Source organism: Ammodytes marinus (assembly GCF_949987685.1).
Source record: "Ammodytes marinus genome assembly, chromosome: 18".
NCBI lineage: Eukaryota > Metazoa > Chordata > Actinopteri > Uranoscopiformes > Ammodytidae > Ammodytes > Ammodytes marinus.
In genome coordinates, this window is record NC_137222.1 from 27089491 (window position 1) to 27102999 (window position 13509).

At 40.6% G+C, this 13509-nt stretch overlaps 1 protein-coding gene across 1 annotated transcript in view; it reads right to left on the reverse strand.

The window, feature by feature from the left end:
* Positions 1–11163, reverse strand: part of tln1 (talin 1) — a 172170-nt gene extending 161007 nt beyond the window's left edge. Inside the window, exon 1 of the mRNA XM_080046831.1 lies at positions 11027–11163. The gene's annotated coding sequence lies outside the window, so the exon portion shown is untranslated. The remainder of the gene's footprint in view (positions 1–11026) is intronic.
* Between the last annotated feature and the right edge of the window lie 2346 nt (positions 11164–13509).

The following is a 13509-nucleotide window of genomic DNA, read 5'->3' on the forward strand; positions in this document are numbered from 1 at the left end:
AATTTGAAACTTGCACATGGCAAAGAGTTTGCACATTGTATTGATTATTCCACATCCTTCCACTCCCATACAATGGATCCAGCATTATTTTATTTGGAAACAGTTTTTTCCATCTTCTGTTAATCTGTAAAATGAGAACACTAATTATGACTCATTACAACCACTTACTAATTGTTTATCACCACTAAACCCCTGAAGATAGCAGCCACACTTTAAATGCAGAACAGGTTTTGCTCCATAATAGTAGTCTATGTGTATAAAAGGCTCTGACATTTATAATGGTTACTGTTGCTTTAAGAGCAGTTGCTCCCAGTCTATAGTGCAGGGGTGGCCAACCCGCGGCTCGCGAGCCGCATGCGGCGGCTCTTTGCCCAGCTTCGTGCGGCTCTTCAGTTCATATCAAATTATGTGATTATAATTTTTTATTTTTATACTTTTTTTTTGTGTAGGCCTATGTGTGTGCATGTTCGCAAACGTTTCATGCGGCTCTTACGTTCGTTTTACATGTTGTCTATTATTTAATTTTTAATTTTATTAATGTGTAGGCCCTATGTGTATGCCTGTTCGCAAATGTTTAATCGAGGACGCAACATAACGTTCGCAAACGTTTGGTGCGGACGCAACATAAAACTGCCCGCTCAGCTTGGAGGGAGGTTTTCCGTGAGTAAACTATTTGTGTCAAGTTCGCTCCGAAACAGAGTGGGAGAGTTCATATTTTTTGTTGAACGTTATGGCAGGCCATTCTGCCTTATATGCCAGGTGTCATTTGCGCATTTCAAGGCTTCAAATCTTCGGCGCCACTTCAGCTCTCTCCATGCTAAAAGTAAGTCCCACAAAGCAACATGCATAGTAAGAGAAAAACGCTATTTTAAATTGTTATATTTTTGTTTGTGGACTTGGTTGAACTGAGAGTTTGTGTGTGAGGCAGTGCACACAATGTTCATTGTTGAAAATGACTGCCCTGTCGTCTTTAGTACTGTAGGAGTCCAGTCCTGTCATTATCACAGGGGCGGCCTTAACGATCTGGGGGCCCGTTTCAAGTCCTAGTGTGGGGCCCCCTGTTTTTTTGTTTTTTTTTAATAAATAATGCTTGTGCATGCATGTGCAAGCTCCCCGCGAAAATAAAAACGCCCCCCCCCCAATTTTCAATTACTAAATTAATGGTAGGACTGTGGCCACTAGAACTGGTCTCTGGTCAGCAAAGGTCTTGAAAACAGCATAAGTGTGCTTGTGACATGCGTGCCACCCATGCATGTGTATAGGCACGTGTCCCAGCAGATTTTTGAAATCTGAATAAAAAAATTAAAGTTTGTAGTTAGCGAGTGTAACATGTTCTTAGCAAGGGCAGACTTTCATAAATAAAGGTTTATTTTTTTAGCAAGATATTTGGTCAAAAGCTAGTGGTCATCCGTCCCTCTGTGCAGTTGTTAGGCATCTGGCTGCTAGCAAGTTATGTTGTCTTGCTAATTTTACTATTCCCCTGAGCTGAAATAAATATTGACTTTTTCCTTTATTATCTTCGCCAGAATGCACCAGAATGCTTAGATTACATGTTAAAAACACAAAAAAATCTTCTGGGGGGGATGCCCCCAGACCCCCCTTCAGGGGTTTAGTTTTCTGACAAACATTACAATGGATACTAACATGATTTGGGCATTTGGGATTATAAATCATCTTTGAATTGGTTGTACAGCATATCACATGCTATTCATTCAGGGGTGCGATGGCCACCCCACTCTAACTCTGTGGCCCACCTTGGCCACCCCCAGTCAAAATTTCCTGGAATCGCCACTGTGTGTACCCGTGTGTACCCGTGTGTACCCGTGTGTACGATGTGGCTCTTTGCAGTAACACAGTAAAAAATGTGGCTCTTTGTCTCTGACTGGTTGGCCACCCCTGCTATAGTGTATAAGTTAAGTTTCGTTTTCTGCCCGTTAGTCCGAGAGAGAGATTCATGCGAGCGCAACCAGCAGGTGGCTCATCGTCCCTCTGTTACCTGCCTTATTGTTTAATTCTCCTGTATTGAGATCATGAGAATAAAACTGGAAGACAATCAGAGGATTTAAATAAATACGGCTGAGAATAATATAGTCTAAAGAAAGCAAAGTCTCATCATCATTCCTTGCATTCTAACCGATGCACCATTCCTGGATGCTATTCATACCTATTGATCTAGCCCTCCTGCATTATCACTAAAACACTATGTTTTATCTTGTAAAAAATACTCGCAAATGTAGCCTACTTTACACAGACTTTTAGTTAATAAACGGTGTGCACCTCCCTTGGTGCTGACATGGACCTATTATAAGAGGCTGCCCGTAATAAATGTGATGCCGTGGTTGTGTGACGTTGGACCAAAAACTCTCCGTGAAGTCGGAGTAATCCGCCCCCCGGCGCTCGTTCGCCTTCCTCTCATAAGGACCAGGCTCTGTACATCGGCCGCTTATGCTGTCAAGCGCCCGCCTCCCCCGTTCTTTCGCCTGTGTAGCCACTAGCCTTCCTCTCATAAGGACCAGGGCTGGCTGTGCTGTGTACAGCGGCCGCTGCTGTCATGTGCGCCCGCCTCCCCCGGTCATTCGCCTGTGTGCTTCTTCTCATAAGCATGGACCTACAAAAAAGGTCCATGCAATGAACGACGGCCACCATCGCCGTCATGCGTGCCCCCCTCCACCCGCTCGTTCGGCTGTCATAAGAGCGCAAGAGCCCTCGTCTTTTTTCTCCCCCTCTCGTTGTTTTCACATGGCGATAAAAGTAAACACACACAGGGCGCACTGCAGACTACGTCACAGGTGCACGCCCAGGAGACTCTAGTTGGGAGGGGGGAGTGAGTGAGTTGCCAATGCATGTGAGTCTGTGAGGCAGAGGGCCACAGGAAAGAGCGAGAGAGCCGAACACCAGCGAGTTTGCCGGTGGCGGCGGCGGCTAAAAAAAGCACATTACGTGCCAATTTGTATTCGATGGTCGCGATAGGGTAATTTTAAACATCCCGTGGAGAACATCTCGCAAAACATCGCATATATTCGATATATCGCCCAGCCCTACATCCCTACATTCAAGATAACAGTCGTCTCTGTAATGATGATCCGAAATTTGTATATTTTCAGTCGACTGCACGCGATACACCCCTAGCTTAGCGTTTGAACTTTTAAACGTCAATTGCCCCTACGTGTTAATTTTTTGCAATTTGGTCAGTTTCACACCTCTGGTTGTGAATAAAAAATAGCAAAGCTTAAATGCAACGCTCTCGGTTAGTCCCTACCCTTACCTATGGTCATGGAGGCTTGACCATGACCGTAGGAACTAAATTGCGTTTACAAGAAATACGTTTTCTCAGGAGGGTTGCTGGCATCTCCTATAGAGGAACTTAAAGGAGTAGATTTGCTGCTCCTTTGCGGTAAGAATTCCCCCTGCTGCCTAGGGAGTAATTCCAGGCATGCCTAGCTGGCAGGAGGACTAGGTGGAGAGATTATATCTCCACACTGGCCTGGGGCTGGGAACGCCTCAGGATCCCCCAGTCAGAGCTGGTCAATGTGGACCGGAGAAAGGGAAGTTTAGGGTCCCCTGATTGAGCTACAACCCCCACAACCTGACCCTGGATAAACAGTTGATAAAGAGGTGAGATAATTATATGATAAATTATAATGTTTTGATCAAATTTTTACGGTGGAGAGATCCGGATGGCACAAATTCCACCTCATTTTGAGCCAGGAAAAATCCCTGTCTGCAGTCTTTGAATTAGCTAATTTACACCAACCAAAGACTGCATAGCTGCATCCAGCCCTGCAGAGGAATTCATTTCAGCATTCCTTTGGGATACCAGCATCAAAACATAGATGGAGAGAAAGAGAAGAAAGAAGAGAGGCTTTATTCAGCCGTATGTCCCTGGCAGCAAGCACAAGAACTAAATGCAGCTAATCCCAGCAGGATACAGGAATGTGTAGACAGAGGAATTCTTTGGTAGAGGGAAGATATAATCTCATCTAGAGTTTGAGACTGTTTTCAAGTCCAGAGATAAACCAAAATCTAGAATATATGGTAAATGGCATTTTTTAAACATGGCAACTCAAACATAGAAATTCAACTGGTTATTGTTCTTTATATTGCATTTTGTATTCTTTAAACAAACTACCATTATTGTGAAAAGTGGAAATGTCTATATTATTAATGCAGTTTTACTCAGTCACATAACTCCTATCTAAGTGACTAGTGTATTTCCAGGAGAAAAGGACATGGCCTGAGAGCTGTGAAAACCGGTGTGATATGCATTTTTCCATACCACTGTCATTAATCAATAGCCTCATTAAAAAAAGGCATTTCATTCAATTCAAAAGTTAGGTTCATTAATCAATAGCCAGCAAAAGAATGGCAAGCAGGGACTTAACTTTAACTATAAGTACAATAATCAGGTCAGACATCAAAACATACTAACTTATCCTAACAACAATGATCTGTAAATAAAGTGCAAGCTGCTTTTATCCCTTGAGAGTTTTTATAGGTCTGACTGAACTCCCTAGGCATCTGACATAGGCCTGTAAATTGGCTCCAGTCTAAAACCAACTGTTTTTTTTTGTGCTGGAGAAGTGGCTGCACATGTTGTCTTGACCAAATATGGCTCAGTCAAAACACTACAGTCTAATTCTGCATCACACTGGAATGAAAAGCAGGTTTCCTTAACTGGTGTGAGCGTGGGCCATGACACAACACACTGACACCTATCCAGCAAAGCTTTTCTTTAAAGCGGACCTATGATACTTTTTGACTTTTATGACCTATAAACGTTGTTATGATGATTTATAGTCATGTTTAACCATACTAGATTATCAAATAATGACGTACATGCATTTCGACGTATTCCCTGCTTACCGTCTGGGGTGTCTGTGCAGAGCACTAGACACTATTCTAGCCAGTCGAGAAGTCACGTGTTCAAAGCGGCTTGACGCTTTGTAACATCGTGACGTCGCATGTAACTTGGTGTCGTCACCACGCGGATGTTTCCATGTATGGTAATGCTGCCACTTTCCTACTCGCGTCTGCCTCGCGCCCTTATACTGTAGGTCCATGCTCGCACCTCCCGCCACTGAAAGTGTTCCGGAAGGAAGGTAACCAATCACAACGAAGTTGGGTTTTCAGGAAGGGAGGGGAGGGGGCGGAAATGTCAAAAGCAAAGTGTTTACAGGGCATGCTGGATCGCCAAAATAAGAGAAAGAGCTTCCCGAAAATCTACATAGTTTTTTGTGATGTGATTCGTGTCAGGTTGCTCTATAGCAGTGTAAAACAAGAAATTAAGAACAAAAAAGTAGTATAATAGGTCCTCTTTAAAGGCTGGCTAGCCTATGCGTGGCTAGTGGATAAGAAGCTATTTACTGAAACTATTCAGCCTCCAAGACCAACTCACAGGCAACACTGTACTCTAAAATAGCTTTAGATTCACCTCAAGCCCAACCTAAATATTGTAGCTGTGTTGAGTTACAAGAAAAGTCCACCTTAACACACCAACATAGCTTGACTCTCAAACATGTTTAAATATTTATGAGACCATCTCAAAAGTGTGTTTATGACGGAATGTATTATTAGTTTCATGAATGGTTTTGTTAAACTCCACATGTAAGTTGGTGTTAAGCATGTATGTACTCATAGGTATTCAGGAAAGGCCATTAAGGTCATTAAAAGAGAAAAGGTTAATCTCTTCGAGGGAAAAATTCACTGTGGTTTTTACATTTAGGGATGGACTGATCCGATATTGGTACCGGATATCTGCCCCGATATTTAAAAAATAGCTAGATAGGTTATTGTGACAATTGGGCCGATCCATTGAACCCATCTATTCAATTCAACTCTATTTATACAATGCACATGCTGCAGCGGCACACATTGCACGTTTAGATAAGTATAATACTGCATGAAGCCGACAAAGGGATATGCTGTTTATAGGTACTTCACGTTCACTAGACCAACATATTCTCAAATGTATTTTCTGTTTTCTACTTGTGTATTTGTTTATGGTAATTTTTAATGTTTCTGTGTTGTCACCTGCCTAGGGACTTGGGATGTAAATTAGCATTTCTGCTAACTCCGGCATGTTAACGTCATGTAAATTTGATACTGTTGTTAATTAACATGCTCTGTCCCTCTCAAATCAATAAAATACAATTTTTCAGCTAATTGCAATACTTGAGTGTTTCCTGTGAGACATTTAATTCAGCATACATTTCAGTGTTTCCCCCAGTGCTTTTTTTTTTTTTTGTGCTGCACAATGAATGTACTATCAAGCGCAATGTGTGCTTGTGCATGGTCATAACTGCGCGAAAGGCCGCGATTTGCGGTAAATAAATCTGCGCATGTGTTTCCAAGCGTTTCTCTATCAGCTGATCTGTGTCTGCAGCTTTGCACGCGCGATTATACTGCACCGCGCGCGACTACGGCATGTACGCGGGAGAGTTAAACGAGCAGAAGAAAACCGACATTTAACTGGTGGCGATAATAAACGCAGTGCAGTTCTATGGGGATATTTAGCTGAACAGAAAGAAGTGTTCTGCAAAGCTAGAACAGTTTAAGACTCCACATCACCGTGGCAACACAACCTATCTATCAGCTCAGACAGCGCAGAGAAAAGTTTGATGAATGCATGAGAGTGATGGCCCAGCCAAGTTTCAGTAAGTTTACAGAAGTCTCACTGTTACTGTCTTTGAAATGCATTTAGTCATTTTAAGGCGAAAACACATTGTATTTAATATTTCAACTATTGAGTTATTTTTAAAACAGCATGCTAGTGTAGGCCAACAAGATTTATTTTCTGAATATTCAATGCTGCTTTATTTTTATGTTTTAAATTGGGAAATGCATGTTCCAAAACTACCAATAACCTCTGTATTTAAAAATAAATCAAGCAAGTAGGCTCAGAATAACCATTAATGAATTATAGGCTATCGCATCACGGTAGGCCTATTGTCCACAATAATAGCACAACAGCCCCCCATCCTAAAAGGAACTTTAAAAAGTTGAATTTGCACTTTGATGTGCATACACATGTTAAGTGTATGGTCCATTATTTGTATTTAGTGTGTCTGCATAGTATTGCACCAAAACAGTAGAAGTTTTCTTAATTGTGCTTTGTACTGTCTGCATGTTTGCACAAAATGTGTACCTGCACATAGCAAACAAAATTGCACAACTGTAAGGTTAGTGTCTGTTGTATTTTTGTATTCAAATAAGCAGTTGTTCATTTCTTTACTGCGCATTGGCATCTTTGAGCAAAATACCGCCAAAATTTTCGCCGTGGCGCGTCGCGCCTCCCATGAACCTGGACAGTGACCACCTTGACTAAGACATTTTCTGGGGGAAACACTGCATTTGATCCGTAATACAACACTTTACTGAATATAAGTTGTCCCTTTGCTGTGTATCTGCAGGAGCGAGCGGTGTCAACAACTTCAAAACAGTACAAGTTTAGTACAATAACGAGCTCTTAGATGCTTTAATTACAGAGTCCTTAATAATTCACAGTTTATATTAATTTATGTTCCCAATATCATACATACATTACAGAGTTACAATACAGCATTAGTAAGGAAATATTGAACAGACATATTTTTAAATAGAGTTTCAAACCCGATGTGACGTGGTGACTTGGAAGCTTTTTGACATAAAGCAAAAAACTCTAATAAGATTAATTTTTTTAAATGCATTTCCTCAAAGTGTCAAAATGCATGTTGTGAAGCCATTTGTTACTTCAAAGTTTTAGCAGTTATGTTTTATATTGGATTTGCACTACACGCTTACAAAAAAATTGGATTTCAGGGGCCTATTGCATAAAAGTGGAATTAAGATATCCAGGATGATTGATAAAGCCAGCCTTGACAAAGTCTAGCCTGGGCACTTTGGATTAGTCTGTTGCATAAACGCCAATCCAGGATGAAGAGGGGCCGCTTTGTCAAGCCAGGTGTAAGTCATTCTGTTAAGTGCCAGCCCACAGCTTTCAGAAGTAGACCCAGAGATCGAACACAGATTTACTGATGGAAAAATGGAAAAGACGGCCCATTTTCCCACAATGCCTTGCTAGTTTAAACCGTAAATCAGGGGGCAGTTAATTTCATACAGCAGATGTATTCTCTGCCAACTGTTCTTGATGTCCCTGCATTGTTTTATGATAAAATAGTTCACAGTGAGCAGTCTGCAGGTGCATCTAAAAAAATGAATATCATGGAAAGTCCATTCAAAAAGTTAAACTTTCATAGATTCATTACAAGAAGTGAAATTTGTCAGGCCTTTTTTTGGATGATTGATTGATCATGGAATAAAAAATCCAGTATCTCAAAATACAACCAATCAGAAAAAGGATTTATAATACAGAAATGTCGACCTTCTGAAAAGTATGTTTATTCTAGATTAATTTCACTTCATGTGTAATGAATTTCTAGAATATATTTAAGTTTCACTTTTTGAATTAAATTACAGAAAACATTTTTTTTTCATTGATATTGAATTTTGTTTCAGATGCACCTCGATATAGTTATAAGTGCAAAGTGAATTTATTTGACCCACACTTGCAACGTCATCTGCCATCGATAATCAATTGTATAAATATAGCCTGCAATATGAACAGACTATCACATAAATTATTATAATTTATATCATTGCATCTTAATCTAATTATAATTAAGTTAATTATAAATGGTTCAGGTTAAATAATAAAAAATAATAACTATTTAACTAAATGACAATGTAGTCCTTTATGTGGTACTTTAAAACAGGCTACTGAAAATAAAGCATTACACAGAAGATCATGGAATAACTGTTAAACACCTTGATTTCAGATCGGAGTGACAGCTGACTGAGCCAATCAGGCAACAGAATAAGTTTATCCTTTACGTTTATCCTGGTCGGGACCAGGCTAAATGTAAAGAATAAGTTTATCCTTTACGTTTATCCTGGTCGGGACCAGGCTAAATGTAAAGGATAAATCTCCATGGTAATTTATGTCCCTCCGCTTTTATGCAACCGGATCATGGCTAACGCAAGCCAGGATAACCTAAAAATCCTAGGTTAATCCCTTATCCTAGTTTTATGCAATAGGCCCCTGTTAGAATATTTTGTTCAAGATGCAGATGAAGCGTTATTTAATAAAATATTCAGTAATCTATATTTGTGTTAATTTGTTATATTTTATTTTACCAAATAATTAATAGACTACTTACAATGAGTCAAACCAGATGCTGCTTTGTGCTAAGGAATTACCCCAGTCTATTCCACACAGTTCATTCATTCAACACTGAAATAAAAAATCCCAGATTTCAGAGCTAAAAAAAGTGAGATCGCTGCATCCCTATTCACATTAGCCTTGGATGATATATGAGATAATAATTTTTTAGGATTAAATGGTGCCTGCATTTTATTAATTTCATCAATTTAAACTTACTTGCACAAAGGCCTTATCCAGGACAACTAAAATAAAGCCTGACTGATTCCAGCTTTCCACTGTTTCTAAATGATCACAAAAATATATTTTTGGCATTCCTGTACATTACATTCCCAACGGTGCCTTAACTATGCGAGAAACAGTCATGGAGATTTTGAGTTCAAAGGTTGTCAAATGCACACCTGCAGACTGATACGTAGGAAAAATAAATCTAAAAAAAAAAGGGCTAAATTATGGTATCTGTCAGAAAAACAGAAATACTATGTATTCCAGCATCAAATTTACAATATGAGCACTATATATGTACATTTTAACATCAATAATTGATGGGGAAAAATACTAATTACAGAATAATGGAAATGGAAAAATAAATTGAAATTTGTTGATAAATTACACTTGCTTTGCCTTGCCCATCCACAGATTTAGATAGGCAAATAGGGGAAGAAAATAGGAAAACAAAATAAACCCTGAGCCAAGTCATTAACCATGTTACATATTCAGAGGCCTGAAAGACTTACAAGTCCAACGCTTTATTTGGAAGGTAAAGATACCTTGAACTTTAAACTTCTTAAAATAACATAAGTCTTGACTTGACTCAAGTTTTATGTTTCAGCATTTTTTCATGCGTTTTTTGCACATCATCAAAATAAAACAGCACTTTTATAGTAAAGGGATTAATTGCAATGATGGAAAGTAGACATGCAAGGCTGTTTTAAACTCTATAATTATTGTTTTCTCAGAATGCCTATTTGTGGAAAGGTCCATTTTTTGCATACAGGCAGAAAACCCTTGTGCCAGCATGCAGAATGCCCTGCAGCACCACAGTCCTGCTATTAGGCCTCACAGAATCCTCCCATACATGGCTCACCCTGCTTTTTGGGATGTTTTCAGATAGAAATGTCCTATTAATGACAGCAGTTTATTGCGCAAAGTAAACACATGCAAATTCCTCCACTCCTCAGACACCACATCACAGTGCTGTAAGAATATATACCCAGAGGCGATGTTTTATTTCCTGCTTGTCTGGTAGCTGCATAACATGCCCCACACACACGGTTAAACCAGAAGTAAAAGAAGTAGGCTAGAAGGTGATATGTCAGTTAGTCTGAAACGCCTACACAATGACGGATATGATGCTGAATGTCTGCTGTAAGTAGGCCCACACTTCAGCAGCAAGTCAGCTGAAGTGTAGACAATAACCTATTTAAAATTGGGTACTTCGACAGACCAACTAGGTTTCACAACTTTTTAGTAAGAACACACACACGTCACCTCTTCAAAATGCCAGACGCCCAAACTTATCCACGGGAACAGCATGTTTCTTGGTGGAACCGTGATATAGCCCACAAGACATTCAGTTGGGTATGAGCGGAAAAAGCACATTCTGTTGGCTGTGTGGCGCTGTTTACTTAACAGCAAATAGTGTTCCATGCAGACCTATGTTAAATAAGTGGCTTTTGAAATACACGAGAGTTGTTCTTCTATAGCATACATTAGCAGGCCTATGTCTGCGTACTTTTAGGAAGTTTTCCTGCTTCCACATCGAGTTTCTGGTGACGTCAAGGACTAGAATGGTGAACACTTTTTAAAGTTAGGAACATTTAGTCTCACCTGAACGCGTGAATCCACTCCCGCCGCTGGCCAATCAAACTTTCAAAAGCAGAATTGTCAAATGTATTTGAATTATTCCCCGATACAAGGCAACATTTAAACAAGGGGATAGGACAGATAGAGACTTTTAGTTCTCCTCCCTATCCGCTCTCATGAGTGGCGCTGCTAAACTCCACCCTGGCTGGCTGCGTAGTGGGGCGGTGTCGCGCTCTACGTCGTCCTACTGCTATTCTGCTCACGACTGGTCAGTGAGTCAACGACATAGCTATGGCAAAAATCATCATCAATAAAGTGAAAGAAAGAGTTATTGTGGAAATAATAACCTACATATAAGAGAGCATAGTAGAGCAAAGACATATTTCATAGACGAATAAGGCCTATGGAGGAGCCTATGATGAATCAAAAAATAGACTGCTTCAATTGAGAGAAAACTGTTATTGGTGGAATATGTAGGCCTAGATCTGTTGAACAAAAATGGCAAGTCCAAAATCTAAATACATGCAACCATATGAATAACCGTAGGCCTACTTAACCAGATATAATGTATCAAACAATGAAATGGTTCAGACTGAGCTACAATGTGTAGGATTTTAAAGTCCCGTTGGCGCCATCTGATGGGAGTCTATGGTAGGCTAGGTGTTGGCTTATTAATAATTGCACTGAAACAGTTCTCATTGACTGAACTAGGCCTACAAGGCCAAAGCGTAATTTATTACATAGCCTAACTCATTTGAAAACAGATGTTATTTCGCAATTGTCATACTGAATACTGTCACAAAAATCCCTTCACTGAATTGATACTACTGCAAACTCCAATGATTGACTTTTTTCTTTCTTTAGGCTACATGCTTGGAACTTTCAAACATGAAAAGTGGTAATCCCAGAGAAAACAAGATTAAGGAGTTATTCAGGCGACCTGTTTGAAACGTTTAGGTAATGTGTTTATGTTGTTGTAAATAATGACTATTTCAGATGAATAATGGTCGACTCATCTGATGATGGTGAGGCTATCGCTCATTCATTTAGGAGTAGCCTAAACACTGCAGTTCGCTCCTGTGAAATTGTGTATACGTTGCTTGGCAACGCCCTCCCGCTCGCCTACCACTCTCCCTTTTAGCTTTTCTTCATTGCATTTTATTTTTTTTCTTTGATGGTTCAGCCCTGTTATCAGTCATTATGACGACAAATAACTGTCTCAAACAAGGCTCCCGCTCCTCTTCCCTCACCTGGAGGGATATGCTTCTCAAATCGCGTTGTTGCGCCACACTGAAATCTGCGACCAATACGGATATGTGACCAAAGAGCCTGCACGCGCGAACCGAAAATCGGACTGGGAGTGCGACCAGACCAAACGGTCTATGACGGTATATTGTATGCTCATTGACACGTTTCTTTTGGACCAGGCAGATCTGAATAAAAAAAACAGGGAGCCTCCATCGTGGTCCTTCTTCCAACAGCGCATACACAAGAACACAACGCAGACCACTATAAATTCATGGATTTCCGGGATCTGCTTCCTCTGGGAAGAGGTGACCGGACCCTGAGGAGGATTGTGGAGAAGGGCCGATTCCAGACCTTGGGGGACCTGCGGAAGCAGTGGACTGAGTCTGGAGTAGAAACATCCAGAGCCACCGTGCACAGGCGTGTGCAGGAAATGGGCTACAGGTGCCGCATTCCCCAGGTCAAGCCACTTTTGAACCAGAAACAGCGGCAGAAGTGCCTGACCTGGGCTACAGAGAAGCAGCACTGGACTGTTGCTCAGTGGTCCAAAGTACTTTTTTCGGATGAAAGCAAATTTTGCATGTCATTCGGAAATCAAGGTGCCAGAGTCTGGAGGAAGACTGGGGAGAAGGAAATGCCAAAATGCCTGAAGTCCAGTGTCAAGTACCCACAGTCAGTGATGGTCTGGGGTGCCATGTCAGCTGCTGGTCCACTGTGTTTTATCAAAGGCAGGGTCAATGCAGCTAGCTATCAGGAGATTTTGGAGCACTTCATGCTTCCATCTGCTGAAAAGCTTTATGGAGATGAAGATTTCATTTTTCAACAAGACCTGGCACCTGCTCACAGTGCCAAAACCACTAGTAAATGGTTTACTGACCATGGTATTACTGTGCTCAATTGGCCTGCCAACTCTCCTGACCTGAACCCCATAGAGAATCTGTGGGATATTGTGAAGAGGAAGTTGAGAGACACCAGACCCAACACTGTGGATGAGCTTAAGGCCGCTATCGAAGCATCCTGGGCCTCCATAACACCTCAGCAGTGCCACAGGCTGATTGCCTCCATGCCACTCCGCATTGAAGCAGTCATTTCTGCGAAAGGATTCCCGACCAAGTATTGAGTGCATAACTGAACATAATTATTTGAAGGTTGACTTTTTTGTATTAAAAACACTTTTCTTTTATTGGTCGAATGAAATATGCTAATTTTTTGAGATAGGGATTTTTGGTTTTTCTTTACTTTTTTGTCAAAATCATCAATAT